The sequence below is a fragment of the Panthera onca genome, chromosome B1, assembly GCF_046562875.1.
Source record: "Panthera onca isolate mPanOnc1 chromosome B1, mPanOnc1 haplotype 2, whole genome shotgun sequence".
Lineage (NCBI taxonomy): Eukaryota > Metazoa > Chordata > Mammalia > Carnivora > Felidae > Panthera > Panthera onca.
Genome location: NC_138342.1, coordinates 20,724,850 through 20,734,627, shown reverse-complemented (window position 1 = coordinate 20,734,627; position 9,778 = coordinate 20,724,850). Strand labels below are relative to the sequence as shown.

At 40.0% G+C, this 9,778-nt stretch overlaps 1 pseudogene across 1 annotated transcript; it reads left to right on the top strand.

Annotated features, from left to right (window-relative positions):
• Positions 1 to 6,955: 6,955 nt before the first annotated feature.
• Positions 6,956 to 8,664, top strand: LOC132692637 (putative annexin A2-like protein; annotated as a pseudogene). Its single transcript, XR_013555321.2, has 2 exons — positions 6,956 to 7,325; positions 7,537 to 8,664. The product of XR_013555321.2 is annotated as a putative annexin A2-like protein (transcript).
• Positions 8,665 to 9,778: the final 1,114 nt, after the last annotated feature.

Here is a 9,778-nt window from a genome sequence, read left to right as displayed (position 1 = left end):
GATGGTGATAATGTGAGTTAACACTTAACTAAGCACTTACTATGCACAAGGATCACGTATTTATCCCCTTGTTCAATCTTCATCTTACTTAATCTAATAGCTATTGTACTTATCCCTTATAGCTATCGTAATTATCCCTTATAACTATTATAATTATATAATTATTATAATTATCCCCCATTTTGCAGCTGGGTGAAACGAAGTTTAAAGAGATAATGGGACTTGCCCAGGGTCCCGGTGCTTACAAACAGTAGTGCTGGGAAATAAAACACTGACCAGAAAAAAAATCTGTGTTCTTTCATACTCACCACTAAATCCCTACTACATTCTTGTTTATGTTCATGAATTATTTCAAACATTATAAAAGTATAGGAAATAACACTAGTATACCTACCAACAAGTTTTGTAAAATGTTACCTTTTTCTTGTTTCTTTCAGTGATTTTTTTAAGTTTATTTATTTTGAAAGAGAGAGAGAGCAGGGCTCCTGGGTGGCTCCGTCGGTTAAGCGTCCAACTTCAGCTCAGGTCATGATCTCACAGTTCGTGGGTTTGAGCCCTGCGTCGGGCTCTGTGCTGACAGCTCAGAGTCTGGAGCCTGCTTCGAATTCTGTGTCTCCCTCTCTCTCTCTGCCCCTCACCTGCTCATTCTCCGTCTCTGTCTCTCAAAAAGAAATAAACATTAAAAAATATTTTTTAAATAAAAAGAGAGAGAGAGAAAGAGAGAGGGAAAGAGCACGTGAATAAGGGAGGAGTAGAGAGAAAGGGAGAGAGACAGAATCCCAAGCAGGCTCTGCACTGTCAGCACAGAGCCCAATGCAGGGCTAGAACCCATGAACTGTGAGATCATGACCTGAGCCTACATTAAGAGCCAGAATATGACCTACAAGCATCCCTCCTCTATACTCAGGGGTAACCATTACTTGAATTTAGTATTTTCAATTCCAGTGTATTTTTAATGTTTACTATATATATAAATACACACAAACATTATATAGAATTACTGTGAATTTTTAAAATTTTATTTACATAATATCCTTCCAAAATTTGCTTTTCATCCCACCTGATGTGTTTGAGCTTTATCCGTGTTGATACACATAGGAATATTGCAATATATTTTATTGTGTAATTATACCATTAGTTATCCATTTCCCTGTTAATTTTTGTTAGTGCAAACAGTACATCAATGGATATTTCCTGTCCATATTTCTTCATGCACATTTGCCAGAACTTTTCTGTGAAAAGTACCAAAAAGTGCGACTACTGTGTCGAAGGGTGTGCGTACTTTCTGTGTTGATTGCTGTGCGGTTCTCCAGTGTGGTGATACCCACTTAAACTGCCACCAGCGGGAGATGAGAGTTCCCCATATCTTAAATTCTCACCCACACTTGGGATTGTTAGAATTTTCCAACCTACTAGCGGTAAAATGGTAGCTCATTTTAATGTATAGTTTTCTGATTGTTAGAAGCGAATGTTAATATTCAATTGAGCAGGCCTGTTTCTTCTTCTGTTTTGGTGTCCATTTTCATATTGAATTGGTTGTCTTTTTCTTATTGACTTGGAACTCTGGATCCCAATCTTTAGGCAGTTACATGTGTTGAAAATATATTCATTCCTCCAGTATATGACTTATCTTTTCGCCTTTTTAATGATGCCTTTAATTGTATAGAAATTTTAAATTTTGGAGTGCCTGGGAGACTCAGTCGGTTGAGTGTCCAACTCTTGATTTCGGCTCAGGTCATGATCTCACAGTTCCTGGGATCGAGCCCTGTGTCAGGCCCCGTGCTGACAGCAAGGAGCCTGCTTGGGATTCTCTCTCTCCCTCTCTCTCTCTGCCCCTCCCCTGCTCTCTCTCTCTCTCTCTCTCAAAATAAATAAATCAACTTAAAAAATATTTTTGAATCTCAATGTACTTAATTTGGTAAATTTTAAATATATTAATCTTTTTTTAGGATAGTAATAATAATTATTATTTCATTATTTTTTTCTTCAAATTTTTATTTAAATTCTAGTTAGTTAACATATAAGTGTGGGACGCCTGGGTGGTTCAGTCGGTTGAGCATCCGACTTCGGCTCAGGTCAGGATCTCACGGTACGTGGGTTGGAGCCCAGCGTTGGTCTCTGTGCTGACAGCTCAGAGCCTGGAGCCTGAATTCTGTGTCTCCCTCTCTCTCTGCCCCTCCCCTGCTCATGCTCTGTCTCTCTCTGTCTCAAAAATAAATAAACATTAAAAAATTTCTTAAACAAAAAACTTAGAAGTGGAACAGTGGTGTCAGGAGTAGAATTTAGTGATCCATCACTTATATTTGATACCCCGTACTCATCCCAACAAGTGCCCTCCTCAGTGCCCACCACCAGTTAGCCCACCCCCCCACCTCTCTCCTTCAACCCTCAATTTGTTCTCTATCATTAAGAGCCTCTTATAGTTTGCTTCCCTCTCCTTTTTTTCCCCTTTCCCATATGTTCATCTGTTTTGTTCCTCAGATTCCACATAAATATATTAATATTTTACCTGAAAGACAATACATACATACAGCTTAAAATTCAAGAAGTACAAAGGGCCTATAGTGACAAGCCGCCTCTTGCTTTCTCAGTCACCCTGTTTCCCTTGGCATCCTTCCAAAATTATTTATGCACATAAAAGCAAAGTATAAACATTTTCACCTTTGAACCCCAATATCAACATACTGTATACACTGTTGTATGTGGTGGTTTTAAGGTTTTTTCACCCTTTATCTATACCTTGAAGATTATTCTGTATCAGCACTAAAGAGTTTACACTTTACAGCTCCAGTATTCCATAGAAAGAATGTACTATAATTAACATTTAACCAGTTCCTGATGAATATTTGGTAGTTTGCCAACTTTTGTGAATACAAACAATGTTGCACTGAGTAACCTTGTTCTTTTATCATTATTCACATGAGTGTATATATGTCTAGGGAACAAATCCTTAGATATGGAAATGCATGGTCGAAGGGTATATGCAACTGTACTTTTGACAGATATTGCCAAATTCCTTCCATAGGGTTGTAAAAATTTGCTCTCCACAGCCCTGTAAGAGGGTCTGTTTTCTAGACCACAGATGATATCATAAATCAGACTTCTGGATTTTTACCAACCTGATAGGTACAAAATACGATCTCAGTGTAGTAATGAAAATGTTGCCATTTACGTCTCCATTGCTGTTAGTGAGGTTGACATTTAAAAGTGTAGACTTTTTAAAGACCACTTGTATAAATTTTTCTGTGATCTGTTTGTTCATATCAAATTATTGGGACCGCATTGATTTGCAAGAAGGCTTATATTTCTTAGTGAAATTAGCTCTTTGTGATGTAAGCTATAAATTTTTTTTCCAGAAGGTTCCTTAATTTTTTGACTATAGTCATGGTTTTTGTCAGTTTGTTTGCTTTTAAGTAATCTATACACCCAACATGGAGCTTGGGCTTGAATTTAAAACCCAGAGATCAAGAGATCATGAGTCACACACTCTGCTGACTGAGCCACCTGGTGTGTGTATATATACACACGTATCACTTATTGAATAATCCTTTCTGTCCCAATAGATTAGTAATGGCACTCTTGAAGATAATAAAATTTCCATGTATATGAGGATCTATGTGAGCTCTTTCTAGTCTGCTTGTCTATTCCAGTGCTTCATAATCTTTTCACAACATGAATACATAAAAAAAGGTCATCTTTGATTTGCACATTGGTGGTCCCTCCCAGGGCTTCAGCGGCTCCAGGCCACCCCAGGCCTCCCCAGACCACCCCAAGAGTTGAGAGGATCAATATCCCAGGACATTTTTAACACCACGGAAGAGAGTCAAGTCTATTTATCTCATAGTCAAGCTGCTTTATGTCTATAATTACAGTTGACTCTTAAACAACACAGGTTTGAACGGTGCAAGTCCACTTATACATGGATTTTTTTTGATACAGTAGAGTATTGCACATGTATTTTCTCTTCATTATGATTTTCTTAATAACATTTTCTTTTCTGTAGATTTTTTTCTTCAAAATTGTCTTAAGTGACCCATTTCTGTCCCTTGCTTTTCTAAAAGAATTTTTAAAGGAGATAATTTACAGATTGGAGATCTTGAAATTTTGGAGACTTGAAATGGAGACTCGAAATACAAATTTATGCCAGTCAGTCTCCCTCTCCATGAACATGGTATACATCATTTATTCGTTATCATCTTCCTTTCAATGAAGGTTTATAATTTTTATTCAAAAGTTTTAGCAAATCTTTTGTTAGATCTCTTCTTTGGTATATTATTGTTTTGTGGATATTGTGTGTAAATTGTGCCTTTTTTCTCTTGCTTAAAGTATGAGGAGAATATGATAATGATAACAATAATATTAATACTACTACTACTTATACAGTAGTATATACCTCCTATATAGACAAGCATTATTCTAAGGACTTTACATATTTTAACTTACTCGGTCTTCAGAAAAGCCCTATTAAGTACTTTTACTATTATTCCCATTTTATAAATGAAGGGACCGAGGCATTGACAAATTATTTAACTTGCCCAAAGTCATCCAGTTGGTGGATGGCAGTCTTGCTTTGGGGGATGAATTTTGAAAGATTTGAAGACACCACACATTTACTTAAAACAAAGCCTCTGAGAGAGGTCAGGAGGGAAGGAGACATTTAAAAAACAAATGCTCTGAGACAGAGATTGGGGCACATGTTTTCCATCTCCCAGTAATCCTGTAAAATGCAGACACCAAGACCCAGATAGATGAATAATTCACCCAAGATCATCTCATCTTTTAGGTTGGACACAGAGCATAATATAAGTGTGCATCTGCCCGCCTCCAGACCCCCTGTTGTATGGTTGCTGTTTTCACATACTAGGGAGCCAATAGTGTCATGAGCTTTCAGGAGTAGGAGGCTTCATAACCCCAAGTCAGTGCCAGCTCCCTAATGCCAAGTATGAATATAAACGAAGCATAAAGAAAGAAAATGCCTCATCTTTATGAGTGCTTTCAAAGTATCATCAGACCTTCACTACTTGAAGCAGTTAATAAAAGTGGGGAGGTTATCAATAGATCTCCTTCCTGGTTATCAGAGGGACCTCTACAGGGGGTCAAGATGCTCTGTCAGTCAATGAACAAACATATAATAAATGGGAATTCTGTGCAAGGCACTAGATCCTTCCTACACGCACTGAGATGGCTGGTACCTGCTCTTTAGCTACTTAGGGGACATACCAACCACAAGAGCCTGATTCCATAGCAGGTAGCGGTCCTCAGAAAAGGAATGTCACAGCCAGAATACCATCCGCTCTCAGCTATCTAGACTGATGAGTGAGATAAACTAAATATATTTTTAAAATCACAAGTCTCATCCTCTGGAAAGCAAATTCTATTAGAGTAATGAGATCTTATGTTTTTCTCCAAACAAAGCTCTGAGATTCTGGCTCTATTTTAATTTTTGTTTAAATATATACTTTTTGGACCAATTACAAAAGTAACATGTAAACTACAAAAAAAAAAAAATCTGGAGAATATGAGAAAGTACAAAAATCTCCATAATTTCCTTAGCTGAGGACTCCCATTGTTAATAGGGCTTATATTTCGAGGCTTTGGAGGTAGATAGATGACAGCTAGATTAGCAGTCAGCACTGCTTTGTAAACCTTTTTGACTTAATTCTTGTTTTCACTTAACAAGACATTATTTTTCTCTACCATATTTTTAATGGCTGAATTGTATTACATTACGTGGATATATTGTATTTGGCTTATCCAATGCTGCCATATGGGATATTTAGGTCATCTCTGATTTTTGGTTATTACAAAAATTCTGAGAAAAAAAGTCCTTGTAGTCAAATCTGTAGCTTCCATGCTAATTTCCTTGGGGTAAATTCACAGAAGTAGAATTGTTAGATCATTGAGAGTATACAGTTTAAAACTTGCTGTCTACATCTGTCTCTGTTCGGCATCTCAGGTTGGGGCTGGCATGACCACTCTGCTTAAGATGTTTGGATTTCCAGCAGAAGTCACAGCAACTCTAGCCTCCGGGGTTAAAGCTGCACTGGAGAGCTCAGCAGCTGGCTTCTCACTGCTGGCCTGCTGTACTGGGACCCTTGGTAACCACTCTTCCCCCTGTGGTTCTGGCCCTGAAGAATTAACATCAGAAGCACACATGGTATCCTCTGAACTCTAGAGGTTCAGAACCTAAAACTTGGTAGAATCTAGAACTTCTAGAACTTGGAGTGAGAACTGTCAGCTCAAGGTTAGAAACAGCTCTGAAAATCTCTTGGGGATCTGGTCAGGGTTAGAAGGAAGATAAAACTGCCTTTTGACCTTGATTTTAGATAAAGGAGTCAAGTGACTCTCCAACAAGCACTGGAATTCTATAAAATAGAGTTCTGCTATAGTTTACTAAAGGCCCAAGTGATATTTCAGTTCCAGTGGCTAAAACATACGGAGGCAAACGAAGCTCCAGCTTATACTAATTGAGTCATTTTTAACTTGTTTTTATTTTTCATTGCAATTGAATTAAACTTTGTTTCCACTCTTTAAAAGAGAGTGTGTGGACTTTGAAGCCAGATGATCTGGGCTAAAATCCTGGCTTTTACATTTCTTAGAGATCTGCCTTGAGCAAGAGACCTAATTTCTTTTTGCCTCAGTTTTCACATTGGTAAAATGGGCATCAGAATAGCTACTTCATAGGCTATTGCAAGGATTAAATGAGAAGGCAAAGGTTGTGTGCATGAGTGCACTAGCATACAGAAAATACTTAGGAAACATGAATCCTATTTCCTTCTAAATTCCACAGGAGATCTGGTGTGGCATATACATTATAAATGAGTCCTTCTTCAGTGGTTTTATTTACAATTTCACATTCATTGACTATCTCAAATCAGAAGGAGGTCTTATTTCAGTCAAGCATTCGCTTACAATAACCAAGAGGTAGAAACAGCCCAAATCTCCATTGGCGGAGGAAAGGGTAAGCAATTTGTGGTATGTACGTACAGTGGAGGGTTATTCAGTCATAAGAAGGTAGTGTTACATATCACAATGTGGATGAACCTTGAAAACATGATACTAAGTGAAAAAAGTCAGCAACAAAAAGTCACATATTCCCCGAAGTTGTGGGAATGTTCTGGAACTAGATCGAGGCAGGTACTAAATGCCACTGAATTGTTCATTTTAAAATGGTTAATTTTATGTGATAGGAATTTCACCTGAATGAATTATTTTTAAAAAATCACGAGAAGACCAAAGCCATTCTTTAATGGACAAAGGAACAATCCAGCAGGAATAAAGAGCACACTCTCTAGAGGATGTGGGCACCTCTTCTCGTTTGTAAGGTAAGGATGACAGTAGTCTCTAACTCAGAGGGACTGGTGGGTAAGTAGATGAGGTAGTCCATGCAAAGAACTTAGAACAGGTCCATGCACACAGTGAACGCTCCATGTATGTTGTCCATCACCATTATTATTAATTCTTGCCCAAGAACCCACTAGAAAGCTTCCTCAAAAAGTCCTAACACAAGCCACTTTCTCCTTCATTCCTATTAAGATGACAAAAAATAAACTATGGACTCCACAACTGAAGACACTCACAGGTCTTGGTGCCTGGCCCAGCTTCTTTCAAAATGCTGTTCATGAAATTCGCTGCAAGCTCAGCTTTGACGGTGATCATTCCACGCTCCCAAGTGCATACAGGTTGGTCGAAGTGAACACCAGTTTTGATGCTGTGTTGCTCTGAACATTGAAATGGCCGTCAAGACCAAAGGTGTGGATGAGATCACCATTGTCAACATTTTGACCAGCTGCAGCAGTTAACAGAGATAGGATACTACCTTCACCTACCAGAGAAGGACCAAAAAGGAACTTGCATTTGCACTGAAGTCAGCCTTGTCTGGCCACCTGGAGACCATGATTTGGGGCCTATTGGAAACACCTGCTCAGTATGATGCTTCTGACTTGAAAGCCTTCATGTAGGGGCTGGGGACTGAGGAGGCCTCCTTTATTGAGATCATCTGCTCAAGGACCAACCAAGAGCTTCAAGAAATTAGCAAAGTCTACAAGGAAACGTACAAGACTGATCTGGAGAAGGACATCATTTCTGACACATCTGGTGACTTCTGCAAGCTGATGGTTGCCCTTGCAAAAGGTTGAAGAGCAGAGGATGGCTCTGTCATTGACTATGAACTGATTGACCAAGATGCCCAGGATCGCTATGATGCTGGAGTGAAGAGGAAAGGAACCGATGCGCCCGAGTGGATCAGTGTCATGACGGAGCAGAGTGTGTCCTCTCCAGAAAGTATTTGACAGGTACAGGAGCTACAGCCCTTATGACACGTTGGAGAGCCTCAAGAAGGAGGTCAAAGGAGAAACCTGGAAACTGCTTTTCTGAACCTGGTCCAGCGTATTTAGAACAAGCCCCTCTATTTTGCTGACCGACTGTACGACTCCATGAAGGGCAAGGGAACTCGCGAGAGAGTCCTGACTGGAATCATGGTCTCTCGAAGTGAAGTGGACGGTGTTGAAAACCAGGTCCTGTTTCAAGAAGTATGGCAAGTCCCTGTACTACTGCGACCAGCAAGACGCAAAGGGCAACTACCAGAAAGTGCTGCTGTCCCTGTGTGGTAGGGATGACTGAGCCCCAGGAGGGGTGCGACTTTGTTTCCAGCTGACAGTTCTAGAAAATAGCTTGTGACTAACAGTCCCCTTATGCCCATCCCTGAGAGGATGACGTTAGCATTGTCCCCTCCCATCCTTATTTCAGTTGCCAAACATTGCCTGCCTCTCGTGTCTACTCTCTCCTTTGAGCCAAAGAAATGAACATTCCAAGGAGTTGGAAGTGAAATCTATGATGTGAAACACTTTGCCTCTTATTCATACCCAGATGAATAAACTGAATATTTGCTTTATAAACAAAAAAATAAATAAATAAGCTGTGACTCATTTGAAAAAAAAAAAAGTGAGACAGAATTAACTTGAGTGTAACAAGTATCAGTGGAATCTCCCGTCAGGCGCTTTGCAAACACTAACACATTTATCCTTGCATCTTCTGGATACGTCAACATGGTCCCCACGTTGCAGCTGGGGAAACTGAGATTCAAAGAGGTTAAGTGACTTGACCAATACCTCATAGGTGATCAGTGGTAAATCCAGAATTCAAACCCGGTCTAGCATTTCCCCCAAGCTCATAAGCTCCTAGTCTACTGCGTAGCTTTCCTTCTGCAAAGTCACTCTCTGGGCCAAGCTCTTGAGAGGGACAAGGGTGAGAGGTAAAAGTTGTTGGTCAGTTGGTGGGGGGAGGGAGAAGAAGAGCCTCAGGGCAGATAGAAAGTCCTTGGGGTGTGAAATCCCTGCTGACTATTATCCCCACCACCACTGACTTTCTAATTGGTCTCTGGCCACATTCTTGATTTCTTTCATGATACATTAATCCCAAGCACCAGTCTGGGACCAGCCTGATGTGGCCTCGCTGTGCTACATTAACCCGCTGATTTGAAAGGAGTTCTAAAATACTGGCCAGGAAAGATGCATGGGAAATCTGAGACCTGTCTCTGCTCTCTTCCTCCACCCCACTCCCACTCCATACCCACTCTATCATCCAGTGCTGTAAGAGAAGCTTCTACTCATGCTGGAGGTGAGGGTTTCGTGTCAGAGGTTTCTGCCCCAATCACGCCCTGGTAGGATAATGCCTTATCCCTGCCCTCTGCCACCCTCCCAAACCCCAATATCCCACTCAGTGGATCCATGGTTGCCTGTGTAATCGGCGATCTATAGCTACTCAGGACATGGAGAAT